The sequence below is a fragment of the Tachypleus tridentatus genome, chromosome 5, assembly GCF_004210375.1.
Source record: "Tachypleus tridentatus isolate NWPU-2018 chromosome 5, ASM421037v1, whole genome shotgun sequence".
Lineage (NCBI taxonomy): Eukaryota > Metazoa > Arthropoda > Merostomata > Xiphosura > Limulidae > Tachypleus > Tachypleus tridentatus.
Genome location: NC_134829.1, coordinates 21,869,685 through 21,890,271, shown reverse-complemented (window position 1 = coordinate 21,890,271; position 20,587 = coordinate 21,869,685). Strand labels below are relative to the sequence as shown.

The following is a 20,587-nucleotide window of genomic DNA, read 5'->3' as shown; positions in this document are numbered from 1 at the left end:
GTTTTGGTGTTATCCATGACAGTATACATGTAAACAGCTATTTTTATGCATGTTGTTGCACCTGTGAATTTGTTCAGGTGTGTTGTTTTTTTGTCCTTTTAATTTCATGCAAAGTTACCTGAGCTAGTCGTCCCTAATTTAGCAGTATAAGATTAGAGGTAAGGCAGCTTGTCATCACCACCTACCGCCAACTCTTGGACTACTCTTTTAGCAATGAATACAGGGATTGACCGTCATTTTATAACGTAATCATGTATGAAAGGGCGAATATGTGTTGTATGACGGAGATTCGAACCTACGACTCTCAGATTAATACGAATCAAGCTTCCTAACCACGTAGCCATTACAGGCCAATCATGAGTGTCGTAAAACATATAAGAGTCAGTACAAAGCACAAGAAATAAGTGATTAAAAATAAGTCAATTGATCCAAACAATTATATACAATTTAAATTTATAACTTAACTTAATGTAATTATCTGTAGAAAGTTAACCCTTTAACCACAGGACAGTATTTTAAACTTGCATAGTGAAAATTCGTTGCCAAACTGCTTAGAAGGTTTCCAACATTATTTGTATTGTATGCAATAACATTCATAACGTTTAGGTTTTGTTTAAATTTTAGGTTGTAGAATGTTTCTTTGTTTGCATATTGGACTTCACGCAAGGGCTAACTGTGCTAGCCGTCCCTAAATTAATAGTGTTAGACTACAGGGAAGACAGTTAGTGCGAGATATAAAACCAAAACGGCGCTGCATGGCCAGGTGGTTAAAGCACTTGGCTCGTAATTCGAGGGTCGATGGTTCGAATCCATGTCACACCAAACATGATCGCCCTTTTAACCGTGAGAGTGTTATAATGTGGCGGTCAATTCTTCTATTCGTGGGTAAAAAAGTAGCCCCAGAGTTATCTGTAGGTGATGATGACTAGCTGCCTTCCGTCTCGTCTTACATTGTTAAATTAGGGACGGCTAGCGCAAATAACCCTGGTGTAACTTTTCGCGAAATTAAAAAAACAAACAAACTCTTTCTATTAGTTAGTTTAAGACTCCAGATATTTTCATTTTCAAGACAAGTAAGAATTAAATAAATAAGTTCACAGCTGAGAAAACAAAAGTATAGAAACATAAAACAAGCTCAGACTATGTAAATATATAGGAGCCATCACAAATACAACAATCTAAAAATGGAAAGCCTGTAATTCAGATATCCAAAGATGAGACGGAAATGAAAATTTGCAAATATGTTTTGAATTAAATAAAAATAAACAAATGAAAACGTTGGGCACACCAAACTTTGTTTGGTATGACGTATTTGATATTCAGAATGGTTTTAAGTAGGTTGTGCTTTGTTACATATTATTATTGTGCTGGTGACACTGTAAAATGTTATTTTTCTTTGGTATTGATGAGCATTACCATGGAAGGTGTCAATGGACAAAAATAATATTTAGTTTTTTAATTTTCATATCTAGAAACTTAGGAGTATCTGGAGATAGTGATCTCCTACTTTTACTTACGACCTGACCAAAGTAACGTGAGTGAAAAGTGCATTCTGTGAGAGGTATACTGTGGTTAAGCTTCTCAGTAATTATAAATCTTTCTCAACCCATGGTTCACGATCTCAAATTGGGTCGTCAGAATGTGTAATGGTAGCGAACATATTTAGCAAATAGATAACAGTTGTTGTATTCATATATTCCGTAAGTACTTAATACACCAGACACTTTATACACTAACGCTAGTAAATTGATCGTGATCGTCAGTGTTTACAAAGGGGCTCAGAACAAAAAACGAATGGTTGAGAACCATTGATCTAGATCAGGTTCTATTCTCATCAAGATCTCTTCCCACAGCGTAACACAGTCATATATTCTATACATTCATCCTGTCTGAGTGAAGTAATCATTGGTCTTGTTTCACACAGACAGGACTAAAGACTTCAGTCTTTACATTATTTTTATCTTCTTTTTGAATCAGCCAAGGATGAATTTCAGTTCAAGTTTGCAATAAATTCCTATCGTATGACCAGTTATTGCGTCATTATTCTTACATAAAGGTGATTTGCACTCCGGCTACCAGAACATTAGTCGGTTTATGAAAACCTGCATAAGAATAAAAAAAACCAAACACACAAAAAATACCCACTGGAATGGCTGTTCTCTAAATGGCTGTGCTCTGAAAATATTGATCTCACGTTAAGAAGAAGTGTGTCAATCATGATTGTAAAGGAAAATCCAGTCTTTAGAAGTAATACATGGAACATAATCACCACTGAAAAAAAAATGAACGATTATTCGTGGTATCTACAAGTGACGTTCCTATAAGGTTTCCTGAAAGAAAAATGTTAAACATAAATACTGATACTCACGTATTCTGAAAATAAATGTTTACGGAACAGATATTTATAGATTGTGCTTCTATAAGTCAGATATACTTAAAATAGACTGACCCGACATGGCCAGGTGGGTTAAGGCGTTCAACTCGTAATTTGAGGGTCGAGGGATCGAATCCTCGTCACACCAAACATGCTCGCCCTCTCATCTTTGGGAGCGTTATAATGTCACGGTCAATTCCACTATTCGTTGGTGAAAGTGTAGCCCAAAAGTTGGCGATGGGTGGTGATGACTAGCTGCCTTCCCTGTAGTCTTACACTGCTAAATTAAGGACGACTAGCGCAGATAGCCCTAGAGTAGTTTTGCGCGAAATTAAAAATAAACCAAACGAAGCTATCAGAAACGGCCATCGCGGATAATCTAGCCTCAAATTCTAACATTGTAATTCCTTAAAGTTACCTCTGTCCCACCGTGAGATAGTTTGGATACATATGCCTTCTAGATAGATATGTTGAGAATGCCTGTTTTCTAATACGTGTTTATTATTCAAAATAACAGAAGCAACAAAACATATGTTCTAAATAGACATTTGTATGACATGGAAATCAAGAAACTCACATCTATATGCACTAAACGGAGACACTGAAAACATCTGTCTACTGTGATTCTTAAAGACGCCCTTCATGTTACATATACCTCCAAGAAGAACATGTTATATAACAGTTTATTTGTTTTGTTATAGTTTTTGTATAGTAAAACAGTTATATTTAGTGTTCACCAGTGATTTTTAAGTGAAGACTATATAACAGAATAAGGTATTTTTTCGAACCGAAACACAAATTACATTTACAGTTTTCTGAAATAAAAACTTTATGGAATTTTCTTAAACGATATAAGAGTGTGCGTGTGTGTGTTTTGTTTTGTTTTTTCTTATAGCAAAGCCACATCGGGCTATCTGATGAACACGCCAAGGGGAATCAAACCCCTGATGTTAGCTTTGTAAATTGTAGACTTACCGCTGTACTAGCGGGGGGCGAACGATATAAAAAGAAAAACAAATTACCAATTAAAATTTACCACAAATGTAAGCATGTGTACGTTTATTAAAATGTATAATAATGAAATATTTTCAAAATTTCAAAACTTCAAATTTATAAAACTCCACAAAAAATAAAAGATTCCACGTGTCTAACCTATACTATATATCGTGTGGAAATTGGAGTTTTTAACTTATTTCGTCAGGGGCTCTTTGTTGTTTGTTCGTTTTAAATATCGCGCAAAGCTACACGAGGGCTATCTACACTCGTCGTCCGTAACTTAGCAGTGAAAGACAAGAGATAAGACAGCTTGTTATTACCAACCGTCGCCAGCTCTTATCCTATTCTTTTGCCAACGAATAGTGCGATTGACTATCAGATTATAACGTCTCCACAGCTGAAGGGGCGAGCATGTTTGGTGAAACAGAAATTCGAACTCGTGATTTGCAGGTTCCAAGTCAATCAACCCTAAACATCTGGCCATGCAGAGGCCAAGAGTTTTCAGACTTTTTGCATTTTTTGCAATGCAATATAACAAACAATAAAACTACTAAATACAGCCGTATCTGTTAGAATTATACCATAAGTATGAATGACTGGGACTTGTACAATGCTTATATAAAAATGATAAAAAAACTAATGAAAATGCAACGTTTCACATTTACAGAATTAAAAGTTTCTTAAAGCCATTAATAGTCTTAACTAAATCCAATCTTATATATTACTTGGAAGCGCGTGGAAACACGTAACACATAGAGAGTTTTAGTCAAAATCATTGACGCCTTTAATAAATAATCAACTATGTAAATGTGAATCGTAACATTTTAATATAGTTTTTTTTTCTATAATAGAGTTAAAATATAATTACATGACGCTACAATAAATACGTATTTTAATGCAATTAGTAATGCCACCTTAATTTTGAAATAAGTTTGAGAAGGGTCCGGCATGGTCAAGTGTGTTAAGGCATTCGATTCGTAATCCGAGGGTCGCTGGTTCGAATCCCAGTTGCACCAAACCTGCTCGCCCTTTCAGCCGTTGGGGCGTTGTAATGGTACGGTCAATCCCACTATTCGTTGGTAAAAGAGTAGCCTAAGAGTTGGCGGTGGGTGGTAATAACTGGCTGCCTTCCCTCTAGTCTTACACTGCTGAACTAGGGACGGATAGCGCAGATATTCCTCGAATAGCTTTGCGTGAAATTCAAAACAAAATACAAACAAATTCGAGCGAGTTGCAATATGTAGAAGCTGTATCAACATGAAATATATTTCAAAGTCTAGAAAATAATTGTCTATAAATTTGAAACAATAGTAAAACCGGAAACAAGTTGTTTTGAACTATCCATGAAAATGGAAAAAACCACATAACAGAACATGAAATCGGTTAAGTTACGATAAACCAGCTTTTTGTTAACGCATCCAGTGTACAGCTTTAAGGTCATCTATTCCCTCTAGTCTTACACTGATAGATTAGGGATGGCTAGCGCAGATAGCCCTCGAGTAGCTTTGCGCAAAATTCAAAAACAAACAATCAAATTAAAATGGTAGCATAGATTTTGATGAACATTTAAAAAAACAAAAACAATTTATTTTCAAGTTCATGATGAAGAAAAAGTCGCTCGAGGTAAAAATATATTGCAGATATCCACTGGTTTGAGTTTTAAAAACTTTAGTTAAAGTTACACACAAGAACAATGTTTTGACCTTCTTAGGTCGTCTTCAGGTTAACCAAAACAGTTTCCAACTGTCTCTGTTAAACCTGACGATAAGAGCGTCGAAGCATTTTCTTGTACTATATTTTAATTAAAGTTTTTTAATTCCCATACCTACCTTTTCCGCAACACATTATTTCAAGTTGTTTTTTATAGGTTTTTAAAATAGTTGAACAACTGGACAAGAGATGGCAGCACAACATAAAACCGACGATATTGTGCTGACACCATACAGACATCCCGTCCTTCTTAAGTCTCGCGACAATAACAAGTTTTAGTGCTTATGCGTGTTTTTCTTACAGCAAGCTGTGTCTGTCGAGAGAGAATCAAATCCCTGATTTTAGCACTTTAAATTCGTAGATTTAAAAGTCTTAGTGTATTTAAAGAATAATTTTTATATAAATTTTAAAATATTGAAAATGTTTTAAAATTATGGAATTAGTGTTTAATATTAAATACTTTAAGTTTCAGAGATTTAGTTTATTCTTCACTGAAAGTATATATTTATTTATTTTGATGGAAGACATATACAAGGATAATAAAAATTCAATCTAACTATCCACAGTATTTCGAGGTAACTCGGCCAAAGGGATGGTTTACAATGTTTTACGCTGTATAAATATTTTCTGTTTACTAAAAGAAACATGAATATAAACTTTTCTCTGGATTTCGAAGGCCTTAACCAGCATTAGAAAGTTTCATTCTGAAATTAGGAGAACTTGTGTGGTATCCCCAGAGATCAGTTTTATCTCCCTTTACTTTTTATATTTTCAGTTTTTGTTTGTTTGTCGTGTTTTTGCTATGTCAACGCTACAAGCGTTCTTACATTTTACGGCGCTACGTGAAACAAAAAATCATATAATTTATCTATTACAAATTCTAGTTTTTCACGCATCCTCCATTTTACCTCTCATATCAAGGATATAAATGTTTATGCTCACAATAGGGGAATTTCTGTTATACTTTCAAAAATAATAATAATAATTACATGTGGCTTTTAATATTTCAAACTTTTCACTTTTATGTTGTTTTTTGCCACGCCAATGGCAGAAATTTTTATGCTGACGATAGGGGAGCTTCTGTTATAGTTGCACATACAAATGAGGCCCTGGCATGGCCAGGTGGTTAAGGAACTCAACTCGTAATCCAAGGATCGCGGGTTTTGAATTCTCGTCACACCAAACATGCTCGTCCTTTCAGCCGTGGGGGCGTTATAATGTAACGGTCAATCCCACTGTTCGTTTGCGCGAAATTCAAAAATAAACCAAACCACACAAATAACAATAATTACATTTATCTTCTGATGTTTCAAACTTTCTTCTATTTTTTATTTCCATACAATGGCAGAAATATTTATCCCAGCAACAGGGAAACATTTGTGATGTTCCCATAAAAATGAAATTACGTTTGTTTTCTTTCACTCCTAACTTTCAAGTTTTTGTATTATCATGGTAATATCCGATGCCCTTTCAGCAAAAAACTTAAGGGCCAATCATGATATGAATATGATTTAAAATTTGAGGGTACGATGCTTGCGGTGTGTAAAGAAAGCCAGCTGTGGAGCTGTGTTTTTAACAGCATAAGATCATTACGAAGTTTTATGGTGAAAACGACACTGAGAGGAACTGTATCATGTTGCCAAAAGAAAGAAACAGAATACAATTAAAATGAGGCCTGGCATGGCCAGGTGGGTTAAGGCGTTTGACTCGTAATTCGAGGGTCGCGGGTTCAAATCCGGGTCGCATCAAACATGCTCGCCCTTTCAGCTGTGGGGGGTGATAATTTAAAGGTCAATCCCACTATTAGTTGGTGAAAGAGTAGCCCAAGAGTTGGCGGTGGGTGGTGATGACTAGCTGCCTTCCTACTAGTCTTACACTGCTAAATTAGGGACGGCTAGCGCAGATAGCCCTCGAGTAGCTTTGCGCGAAATTCAAAAACAAACAAACAATTAAAATACGCTTATTTATGTTTAACTTATTGAACTTTTGAATTTCTGTTGAAGTAGTGTGGGTGTGGATATTTATCTTTATTGTTTACTATTTTGTAGTTTATTTGTTTTTTAGAAAAGGAATAAAAATGTTGTTTAATCGTAGGAAACCTATTTGATAAAATTATGCATTTCAGAAAAAGAATTGTTGTGAATAAGGGCACTTGGTCATAGAGTTCCAAAATGAGACTTCTATATATAAATGTTAGGATGGCGGTGACAGATACTCAGTACTCTACCCAGTATCTGTAGAATTATTGGATGAAGGTCTGGGTCAGAATTCTGAATGCTCTGGGTGATCTTGAGTCTAATCCCATCACTGAACATGATGTAGAGGCGTTATAACGTGACGATCAATCCCATAATTCGTTGATGAAGAATAACCCAAGTGTTAGCAGTAGTTAGTATTGACTACCTGTCTTCCGTCCTGTCTACCACTTTCAAATGAGGAGAGGCTAGCAAAAATATTTCTAGAATACATTTGAGGAATGTTTTAAACAAACAAAAACATTGCGTTGAGGAAGTTTGGGAAACAATATGATAGGTAATCAGGCTATTTGTTGTTTTCATCAAGCTTGAATATTATATATATATACATTTGGAAGTTGATTATTGAAAATATATCTGTAAGTTTTCACTCATGAACTTGTGGATGAGTGACCATAAATGAACGATTTTGTCAACAAGTAAGTATTAATAGGCTTGTAAAAGTATGTGGTTATACACGCATGAAATAACTGAAAAAAAAAAACGTTTTCCATATCTGCAGTACAAGGGTAATCATTTTGTGTATATACACACTAGTTGAACCTTTACATCCTGTACTAGTGTGTACTTTTTACATGGATGTGTAAGTCCTTAGCGCTCATGTGCATTATAGTTGGATATCTCCGTTTCACATGGGCCTCTGTGTCATGCTTGGGTGTTTATATCAAACGTAGGTTTCTGTATCTTGCATGGATTTCTACATCCCAAGTGCGTACGTACAAGTTAGACGATGATTATATAAAACAAAGTGTCATATTTTAGCCTTAGGTTGGCTCTTATACTCTAGATTGTTCCAAAATTTTAGGTCATAGGAGAGTAAAGTGTCTGATTGTTATTAACGCATGCTGAATTTTGAACAATCAAACTTATATGCTAGGTTTTTCTTAGTACTCAAATCGACCTTAGAAGAGTACAGACAGCTTAGGTCGACTGTTTTGTGCTGTAAACTGGGGCTAAGACTAACCAACAGCTGTTGGCACATGAGACAATCTCAGCAGATGTCTCTACAAAACACAGATGCAGGAGAAATAATTTATGGGTCTCTTATGGCACAACAAGAATAAACTTTAAGCACGTTCTTTAGGATCTAGAATCATTTGTTTTATTTTGTTTCTGTTGAAGTGTCATATTCTCTTTAATTAATTCATTAATACGTGTTTACTTGAAAATTGGTTTGGTTTGAGTTTCGCGCAAAGGTACTCGAGGGCTATCTGCGCTAGTCGTCTCTAATTTAGCAGTATAAGACAAGAGGGAAGGCAGCTAGTCATCACTACCCACCGCCAACTCTTGGGCTACTCTTTTACCAACGAATAGTGGGATTGACCGTCACATTAAAACCGCCCCACAGCTGAAAGGGTGAGAATGTATAGTGTGACGGGGATTCGAACCCGCGAGTACCTCAGATTACGACTTGAGTGCCTTAATCACCTGGCCATGCTGGGCCCTACTTGAAAATACTTTGCGAATGTTCATTTCAAATTTTCACTTATTAAACTGAAATAACAAACACGGTTTTAGAGACGTCAGTAGCAGCTAATACCACATTGTTATTTGGTACCAATTTCGACAACAGTAGACAACTGTTTGTTGTTTGCTAACTATTACAGTTGCAGCACATAACAGTTCGCTGTTGTTTAACACCTATTGCAGCCGTAGCAGACAATAAATGGTACACTATTTTTTGGTATATATTTGTAGCAGTGGCAAACAACAATTCACTATAGTTTGGTACATATTGTAGTAATAGAAGATAAAGAGTACGCTACTGTTTGATGCCTATTGCAACGTAAGAACAAACAGCTCTTTATTGTTTGTATATACTGCAGCAGTAGCAAACAACATTACGCTATTGTTCAGTAGATATTGCAATCACATAAAGAGAACCTTAACGCCAATTATTCTTAAAATGTCTCTGTTCTAAAGATGTTATCAAAATACATTTGTCTGTTGTTGGGCCTCATTCTCCTTCATAAAGAAGGAACCACTCTTCTTAATGGGCCTAACGCAACGAAATTATTAAATCGTTTAAAATGTCAACTGTCCAGTGTGTCTGTCTGTCGCTTATTTGTTGTTGGATTTTGTCATATGCGCTGAGTGTTATCTTTTTCAGTACCTTTGGTGTGATTGGATTTTACCTCGAAAATTCCAGCCAGAGGGCGTCTTAAAACTCTTCTTTGAGATCGAGATGTTTTTTCAGTGTTTTCATCCTCTATACATTCTTACAATAAATGATATCTTATAAAACCTGCGAATGTTTTGTTGGCTACTTGATTTAAATACGGAATATATATTTTTTTGTTTTTATTTTTGTTTAAACGGTTAATCATGTAGCGCCTATTATGGTTCGATATGCAACTTTTCTATGTAATGTACACGTGTAACATCGTCGAAGAATCAATATTAAACCATAGTTAGGATCATATAACCTCATATTCCTGTGACGGTTCAAAATGAAAACAATTTGTGTTTTAAAATAGATATATTAACCTCACCTTGCAAAGAACGAAATATCCAGACGTCAATCCTTTTGGGTTGCACATGTTTCATGCGTACGCGATGTATTTTCAACAACTACAATTATAGATGTCACCCTGAAACGCCTCAACTGTTTTCTTTTGTGCTCTTTCTACTCATTGTTTGTTTTTTCTTTAATTTCGCGTAAAACTACACAAGGGCTATCTGCGCTAGCGGTCTCTAATTCTGCAGTGTAAGACTAAAAGGAAGGCAGCTAGTCGTCACCACCCACCGCCAACTCTTGGACTACTCTTTTACCGACGAATAGTGAGATTGACAAACACATAATAACGCCCCCACGACTGTAAGGTTTGGTGTGAAAGGGATTAGAACTCGCGACCCCAGATTGCGAGTAGAGTGCCCTGACCAGCTGGCCATGCCCAGCCATTTATACTCAGTAATTATGATGTTGGATTGTATGTTCTACTTTGCCCAGGTAATAATACAAGTATACAAGTCATGCATGGTCATAATACTTCTAAAATGAATAAGAGCTAAACCTATACAATGATAGGAGTTACACGGACTGTAACATCAGCCGTTCGCACCCTCTTTATAGGTTTTTTTTACTGACTGTAGCATAAACTTAGAATAAGTTTATTAAACACAAATATAAGCATTTATATCTCTAAATTCTACAGTTGTGTAAGAAATAAAAAATACCAAAATCTGGATTATTTTGTTTTTGTATTCATTTGGCACGGTCTTTTGCAACGCTGTAAAACTAACAACGGATTTTTGTTCATGCGTTGTAGTGAGACTCGAGTTTCGTAAGAAGGCAGAACTGTAGTGATTGCGTTTCTATCGCCATCTGTAGTCTGAGCTAATTCTGAACCATCACGAATGACAGCAAAGGAGAATGTGTTATAATCGTCATTTGCAGCAAGGCCATTATATAAAAGAATCATGACAGACAGACAAGAAGACGAGCCCTAAAGTAACGTTTATTTACATATATGATTGTTTGTTAAAGTTCGCAAAATTCAAGGTTTGAAGACTACAAGATTCCGTTTGTCAACTAAAAAAAATGAGTGCCTGTCCCAGAAAGTTATTTTTACATCTGCATATATAATACATAAATATATTGATGATAAACAGCCTTCATAATGAACGTTTTGTGTTTATTTTTAAAATTTTATCTGTTCCAAGGATAAAAAAGATGAAATGTAAATGATGAATGAAAATATGAAATATGATCAAGAATAATTTAATATAAATATGTCTGCTACGTTTACACATACATTTGTTCCCCTAGTGGCTCAGCGGTATGTCTGCAGACTTACAACTCTAAAAACCGGGTTTCGATACCCTTGGTGGGCAAAGCAAAGATAGCCCATTATGTAGCTTTGTGCTTAATTCAAAACAACAACAACTGCTACGTTTCAACAACAATATGCTACGTGCACATTGTATGCAACAATACTGTCGTAACAATGTACAAAATACCCACAGCTTTTGTTTTTTTTTGCGTTTCAATCAGAATGATACGCGCTACAACTGAAATTCGTTACAACGTGGATGTATTTCTGTCTTTCGTGTTTAATTAGACAATAATCACATACTGAGGAGTAGGCACCTCGCTTCACAAGATTAATTTGTCTGTTCATAAGCACAAAGATATACACAACGATCTATCTGTACTTTATCTATTGCAGAGAATTGAACTCCAGATTTTAGTATTGTATGTCCAGAAATTTACCACTGACCCAGCAGAGACATCTCACGATTTCAATCGTTTCCTTATACATCTTGGCAATGACCATTGGAAAAATTAACAGAAATATATATCTTGTCGAATTAATCACACAAAGTCAGCGTTTTCAACACTGTTAAAACAATTTAACATGTAATGTATAGATTCATAAGTTATTTTAATGTGGATTTCAACACGTCCTGTTATAAGAAAAATTCGCCCTAAAATAAAAATAACAAACTCTATCTTATATGTTTCTTGCACTAATATATTTAGTAGTATCAAATGATCTGTGATATGTAGACTATACGTAAGATATTATACATTATCAATATTAACAGAGATATAAACTTCATTATCGCTAAGAAGAAAAATGAGTTGAGGTTAATTTCAAAGAACTATTTTAAAGATGTATAGTTTTTAACTGAACCACCAATTTTAACACAAAGTTGTTTTGAAATCCTTCCCAACTAAGTGCGTAGAACCAAAAACTAATTTATACTACTTATAAAAAAACAAACCTTATCAATAAATGAACTGGTTTTATCACATTTTTTGTTAAATATAACAATAAAGTTCATTTGATCAAACCGGTAGATGGGCCGAAATAAGTGAAGACTAAATTAAAAGTGTAAAGTGCAATATTAAACTTAGAATTAATATTTGGAGTTATCGTGTTTTGAACTATTTTTATAAGCTCTTCCTTTCGCAAATTTCGTGTAGGACAGGGACTTAATTAGGCACAAATTTCGTGTAGGACAGGGACTTAATTAGGCACAAATTTCGTGTAGGACAGGGACTTAATTAGGCACAAATTTCTTTAATAACATATATAAATCACAAATAAATTTTAACATATTATCGCCAATATTGCAATTAATTACTCTGTCTAGTTTTGAAGGAGCCCCCTAGTGGCTCAGCGGTATGTCTGCAGACTTACAAAGATACAAACCGGGTTTCGATACCCGTGGTGGGCAGAGCAAAGATAGCCCATAATGTAGCTTTGTGCTCAATTCAAAACAACAACAACTACTTTCGAAGGATTCTTTATATTTTCGAATGCAAACTAATCGAATTTACCCACTGAACTTGATCAGTTATTTTCAATACGTGTTTTAAAAAGTAAAAATAATAATAAATTATTCAACGTGATGTAATATGTATTCCCTGTCGATAGTGAACGAGGTATTAGTTAGTCAGTAATTTGAAAGTTTAGCATTGGAGCGAAAGAAATATGGTTCACTTAGATCTTAAATTAGAAATTTTTTCAAACCTTGACAAAGTATTTATAAGCAGAATCTTTGGTATCTTAGTAGTTAACTATTGTAAACATTGCTAGAAAGACAAAGACACAACTGTGTCTTCTCGATATAACGTACAGGAAATGACCCTGCAGAAGAATTAAAGTTCGAATGACTTGTCTTTTTAGATGAAGATTTGGCCCGGCATGGCCAGGTGGGTTAATGCTTTCGACTCGTAATCTGAGGGCTGCGGGTTTGAATCACCGTCACACCAAACGTGCTCGCCCTTTCAGCCGTGGGGACGTTATAATGTGATGGTCAATCCCACTATTTGTTGGTAAAAGAGTAGCCCAAGAGTTGGCGATGGGTGGTGATGACTAACTGCCTTCCCTCTAGTCTTAAATTGCTAAATTAGGGACGGCTAGCATAGATAGCCCTCGAGTAGCTTTGTGCGAAATTAAAAAAAAACAAAACCGAACAGATGAAGATTTTAAGGAAACATATTCTCTTTAAGGAAAGAAATAACCGGACGCTAATCCTGACGTGATGTATTTTAAACAACTTAGACTATGGATGTTACACTGAACAGTCTCAACTGTATTGTTTTTTGCTCTTTGTACTTAATGGTTAGCATGTTGGATTGTGGATTTGAAGATCTTTGATTTGCATCCCGTTACCACAGTATTGCGCTCTGTATTTTAGGGTTATTGGTGCTTTATAAAAGTGACGTATCAATTTCTACTTTTCAATGAGAATAGTAAACAACAGAGAAAAAAATATGTTGACGGTAATTGTTGTTGGCTAGTTGCCTTTTCTCTGTTTGTTAATCCCACCCAGTGGCACATCGGTATATCTGCGAACTTAGAACTCCAGAAACCGGGTTTTGATACTCGTCGTGGGTAAAGCACAGGTAGCTTATGGTGTACGTTTGTGCTCACAAAACAGACAAACTAGTTTGTTAGTTTAACATTTGGGACGGTTGACGCTTATAGGCCTTGTGTAGCGGCCCGGCATGTCCAGGTGGTTAAGGCACTCGACTCGTAGTCTGAGGATCACGGGTTCGAATCCCCGTCTCACCAAACATGCTTGCTCTTTCAGTCGTGGGGGCGTTATAATGTGATGGTCAATCCCACTATTCTTTGGTGAAAGAGTAGCCCAAGAGATGGCGGTGGATGGTGATGACTATCTGCCTTCCCTCTAGTCTCACACTGCAAAAATAGGGACGGCTAGCGCAGGTAGCCCTCGTTAAATTCAAAACAAACCGAACAAACAAACCCTTGTGTAGCTTTGCGCTGGTATCTGAAACAAACAGTTTTTGTGTTTCCATTGAACTTTAAAACATAAAGGACTTTAGTATTTTACGTTTTCATTCTGGTCACGTAAGTAGGTTATTTTCTTTTTGAAACATCACATAAGAAGTTTTATGTCGGAACGCATAAAATATAAGTCGCTACATCCATTGTCTCCGGTTCGAGAGTAAATACCTGGTCAGATGGGAAGCGCGTGTGACAAATTTTTATAAAAATAAAACATACGGGAAACTTAAGTTAACTTTGGTCTCCATCTCGAAAGATATATAGAATTACCAGAGGCGTCGTTAGGCGCTGACAAGAGGGTTTGTGCCCCAAGACTATTTAACAGTGCCCCGAATCCCCAGATTGTGTTCTTGAAAAATTGGAATAGAAAACCATGATCAATATCATACTGAAACGCTGAAAATTCCTGCTCCATTGAGCACGAGCCAACAATCTTTTAAGCACCTAGCAACGTTTCGTAGAATTGTACTTGGTTGTTAACTTTTTTAACAACAACGAAAACAAAACCTATGCCACTCACAAAGTTATAACCTCTTTCTGTTCGTTTTCTAATTAGTTGAGAGTATTGTACTTGTCCATGTGTGTATCGAACCTTTAACTCGAAGTCAGTCAGTGGGATTCATCATGAAACGTACAAAACACAAACACGAATCCTATACGTTTAACCGTTTCAACACTTGTCACTAAGTTATATGCGGTTTTATTGAATTCCATTTCCTATCTGATTGTTTGTTTGTTCTGAATTTTCGCGCAAAGATACACGAGAGCTATCTCCGCTAGCCTTCCGTAATTTAGCAGTATAAGACTAAAAGGGAAGTAGCTAGTCATCACCAACCACCACCAACTATTGGTCTACTTTTTTACCAACGAATAGTGGGATTGACTGTAACCTTATAACTCCCCCCACGGCTTAAAGGGCGAGCACGTTTGGTGCGACCGGGATTCAAACCCGTCACCCTCGGATTACAAGTCGAACACCTTAAGCCACCTGGACATGCTGGGCGGGCCTATAGAAAGGGAAGGAACTTATGAGTTGTTTTTACTTATCGCTATATATATGTAAATATACAGGATTTGAATAACGTGTAACAATTATGTCAATAATTTATTTATATAAAATATTCAGTACAGAGATGTTGTGCAAACAAACGCTCATTATGGTGGACGAAAGATAACTTTAAACAACATTATAAAAGGAATATTTTCTTGTTACATCAAGTAAGAATTGCGCGTAAAATTTGTATCTCCCTTCCAACAACAACAACAAATTTTTATTTTTTCAGGTTATTCATCAAAATGTACAAGAAACAAGAAACTTTTAACCTTAATTTATTCCAAACGCATCTTACTTTTTAGCACACAATACAACAGTCAGTCATGAAAAATGCGATTCCTAAAATTGCGTAGCTCATCCAAATTATTGTTGTTACACATTACTTCATGTAACTGAGGTTTAGCCTAACGCTGTTTTTTATATAATTTTTATGCCTGTGTATTTAAAAGTTTTAATACGCATTGTTTGAAAGCGCAGGTGCAGAAAAAGGTTGTTCTATTGTCTCGATTCGGACAAAGTAAACAGAAAGCCATACCCTCGGTCCCAGTTCGTCCTTTTTTGTCAGACTCGACGGGGTAGAGAGTAGTAGGTTGTGTGCAATTGAGCATAGTTGGTTTTGCAAACTTTGTTGGTTAAAATAAATGCGAAACGTAGTGAGGGGAGGGAGTCTCCTCATCTGATGGATGCCTGAAACTGCTTTCCTGATGCTTTTCCAGATTGGATCTCGCTAGATCTCGCTAGACGCGTAAAACATTCGGGATCCTGATTTAGGTATCAAGGAGAAGAAGAGAAGATGAGGGAAGGGGGGGGAAGAAGGGGGTAACGTGGCCACCAAAAATCAATATCTTATCTCATGAATACATATTGCAGGCAGCAAGTTTGGCAATGAGAGTTAATAAAACCATATGATGTGGCTTGCAAATTCGTTTCTCCAGCCGCTGGGAGAAAGAGGCGGGTGGCCAACACTGAGAAGGTACAGACAAATAACAATGGTCTCTTGCTGACATGATTCGCTTGCACTACTACTGCTCGATCTGTAACAATATTGGTGACTCGTAAGATGGACAATGAAGCCTCCCTGACACCGGAATGTCAGGGTGATTACTGCACGTGCGCTTGGTATAAGTAGAACTCACCCCTGCTAGTCTGCTGTTCCTTAGAGTACCGATTACACGGCTAATTGAACGCCACCATGTTACACAGTTAATATGAGATTGCGTAGATTAATGCTTTGAGCACGAGGATTTTCGAATTAGGCAAAGCTTGGAGGCAAAATTTATAGATATATCAGACGATAGAGAAAATTGAATCGTATGATCTTTAATTAAAAAAAGGGGTTGAAACCCAGTAAAGATAACACCACAAAGAGAAATTTATGTGTAAAATAATATTTAAAATTACGAAATCTTTAACTTATTTTCACTACGCTTTACACGAGTGACTGCAAACATTCTGCCGTCAAATATTCGACATGGAGTACAAAGGCCAATTAGGTCTATGTTTACTTTTCGAGATGGTATTACAAAACTAACGAACAGATAAAAAGTGGCTCAACGATCGGTGTACCAGGCTGTGAATCTGAGGTTCCATAGTACGTGTCCAGTTAGTATCCCTCACACGAAAATCGCGCTCCACACTTTTGAAATGCGAATACGTTATCGGAGTAACAGTCAGATCTTCTGATATGGTCTGACAGGGGAAGCTAAAGAGTTGGCAGCGAGTAGCATTGATTAGATGCTTTACTTATAGTCTATAAATTGAAATCTGCAGAAGGCTCGGAAAATATTCTTGTGTAGCACTCAACAAAATGTTTTACAAAACAAAACAAAAAAAATCCTGAACAATAAATGCATTTGTTAGGATGGACTTATATATATATATATATATATATTAAAATTATTTGTTATCAGCTGTCATTAAAATGATAAAAAACACTAAGTTATATGATAACGTTATATTAATCAACATGACAAATTGCGTTACTTCTGTATTCTAGTTCATGCTTTCCAAATGTTTATTTCATAATAGAGTCCATTTATTAGGTATTATAGCAGTTATAGCTTTCGAGGATTATAATACATTAACTGTAAAAAACCAATATAAAACTGTTTCGTGACATTTCTGTTTATAAACTTTAACGCGAGGGTATAGAAATTTCTGTTGATAACTATGTAAAACATATATTACACTCGAGAATCTTCTAGAAATTTAAAGAATAGGTGGGAATTTAGCAACACATATTTAACACTATAACTTACACACATTTTAAAATATATATTTAACTGAAACAAACATCGATATGAAAATAAATATCGAATAGTAAATCCGTTACATATTAAACTGAATCAAAACAAAACTGATATTTGTTATTTTATTTGCTGCTAGAGAAAATGGTTAAAATTCCCTGTCATTCTTTCTTTTCACGTGCCTTTATTATTACCACGAGACTATATTTCTGGCACCTGTTTTAAATAAAAAGAAAGCAAAAATAACTAATACAACAATGAAACACTCTCATGTTTAAAGTAGGTCCTCTCTGTGGCAGATCTAAAAGTTAACAGGATTAGAAGGCTGTGACCACCAACATCGTTCATTTTCTTAGCTGATAATGGTTGGATAAAGAGAGAGACAACCCCGAAGACGAGACAAGCATTTGGAACAGAACAACTCGCGTATCGCTATTACATGTGCAGATAGGACTAAAAGTGTGCAAACAATGGGACTGGGAGTCTATATAATTCGTAAGCCACCTTATTGGTGGTCAATTTGTTCATCATATTATTTATTAACATACATACACTGGGTTCCAATAAAAGGTATAAAACTGAACTGTCTAGCACAGTGCTTAAATGAAACCTAGTGTGTTTCAAAATGTTTTAATACATACATATATTAATTTATAGAAGATATATTTTCAGCTTGGTTGCGTAACGTGTGTAAGAAATATTTTTACGTAGTTAATTTTGCTGGTGATTTCAAAATGGGGCCTGAAAACACTAAAGTAAAACGATTTCACTTTATTTAATATGATCTTGGTGCGTACTTTAGTGCAAAAAAAAAGTTTATTTTCTTACCTATTTTAAATTAAAGCCATATTGGGCTACCTGCTGTACATGTCGTGGGGAAAACCTCAAACTTACCGTTGTCCTATCAGGAAAACAATAAAAATTTTAAAATTGAAACAAAGTACGATTCCTGAAGTTCAAATTAGTCTCAAAACTATTAAACTTAAATTTTGCCCAAATAGTGAACTGGATTTTGACCAAGCGTCAAAAATGTCCACGACAAGTGAAGGCCACATTGAGCCAATCATCTTTGTCAGTTTCCTCAGTCTAATACATAGGTTTCCATTCTTAAAATAAAAATAATATTAATAACAAGTACACGTCCTCATGGTCAGAAACACAAGTTGTTTTTTGTTTTTTAATTTGTTCTTTCTCCTGTAATTCGTTATCTCCGAATAACCGCGAAAACAATGGTTGCTACTTCCTATTCCTGAAAAGTCGAGTATCTGTTTGTCTCATATTTTGTCTAAAAAATAATCCAACATTCAGATGTGTTTATATATACAAAGACAAAGTTTATTTTCTTTTCACGTTTCTAGTGACGCTTATGGAGGAGACAGTTGAGTTTTCAGGCTACATTGCCCTGGATATAAACAGCTAACGTACACACCGATAATAACTGGTTTATAAATCATTCCATTGAGGTCATTATTTCTTTACGACAGGACTTGTGCTCGTGGTGTGCATACTGTACGATCTCATCTATTCGATCTTGTGTAAGACTGCATGAAATGTGTGCTGTCGGTAAGTCCGACCTCGATAAAACACGGTAATTTAGAGCTTGTCTATTGGAACTTTACTAGAATTATAAAAGGATACGCACTTTCTCACTCTCTCTATTTATATTTTTTATTTCAGTTATCCATCTGTTGATTCTTCTTTACTTTTATTAATCTATTTTCCTTCCATTATGCAACAAGCCGTACAAACAATTTTCTGTCGTTGTTATTGAAGCCCATTGAGTTCGTGTTATTTGAATTTCGTGTAACGTAAGAAATAAAAGCTGCATTTACAAAAGAATGCAAAATATTACGAACCACCCGTTTGTGCGAGTGGGAAAACTTATGCCACTCGTTTTTGTTTTCTTACACCTAACTAAAATGGATCTTAAATGTTAAACAACACACAAATGAAATGTATATATATATATATTAGTCAGGTTCTCTACCGAAAACTTGTCCACCCGCTTCTAGCTGTAAACACAAGAATTCAGTAACATCAATCTATCTGATGAATTCATGAAGACAACGGTATCGTTGAATGACAATTTGTTATCCAGGGTCCGAGTTGAAAAATATAAAAAAACAACATTATATCAGACTGCTAATCCAGTGTACAAAAATGGAATATTTTGTAGTGTAATAAAATGACTTGGGTGTTTTAAGTGTTCAGTTTAGTTAATATACAAGCTTAATTGTTTGTTTTTTGAATTTCGCACGAAGCTACTCGAGGGCTCTCTGTGCTAGCCGTCCCTAATTTAGCAGTGTAAGACTAGAGGGAAGGCACTTAGTCATCACCACCCACCGCCAACTCTTGGGCTACTCTTTTACCAACCAATAGTGGGATTGAAGGTCACGGCTGAAAGGGCAAGCATGTTTGGCGCGACGGGGATGCGAACCCGCGACCCTCAGATTACGAGTCGCACGCCTTAACACGCTTGGTCATGCCGGGCCGTGTAAACTTCATGTGTCGCTAATTATGATTACAGTTTTTAAACACGAGTCGACGTAAAATTTAAATTTTTTCATTTCAGAAACACAGTAATATTAATGTGTCTAATCGTGGTACAACGGAGTATGTTTTAGTATCATGAGGAGCAGTTTATCGTGGTACAACGCAGTATGTTTTAGTATCATGAGAAGCAGTTTATTTTATTCGTCTGTTTTATTTTTTTAATTTTGCGCAAAGTTAACACTCCTACGAAAAGACGTTTCTAGTCCTGATTTCTCCAAGCCCGTTCCCCTGGCTGTGGTTTCGCTAGATAGTAGATAGGGACAGTGGGAATCTCGTTAATCCATTCATTAATGGATTTAAATGGCAATTTCATTTAAATACAAAATTATTAGCCTAATATTAATAACCTTTCAAGTTGCTCTGGGGCCTATTAGGCCCCACTTTTCGTAGGAGTGTTAATCGAATACTATCTGCATTAGCCATCCCTAATTTAGCAGTGATAGACTGAAAGAAAAGCAATACCACCTCCTCCGCCAACTCTTGGCAACTCTTTTAACAACGCATAGTTAGATTGACCGCACAAAACCACGTTCCCACTAGTGGAAAAGCGACTATGTTTGGTGATAGGATTCGAACCTGCAACCTGACGGTTGCGAGTTGAGTATCTTAAGACCAGAAGTCAGTAATGTTAGAAG

General features: G+C 35.9%; 1 long non-coding RNA gene across 1 annotated transcript in view; it reads right to left on the bottom strand.

Annotated features, from left to right (window-relative positions):
* LOC143250686 (uncharacterized) overlaps positions 1-20,587 on the bottom strand; it is a 77,056-nt gene that overhangs the window by 35,701 nt on the left and 20,768 nt on the right. The gene's annotated exons all lie outside the window — the stretch shown is intronic.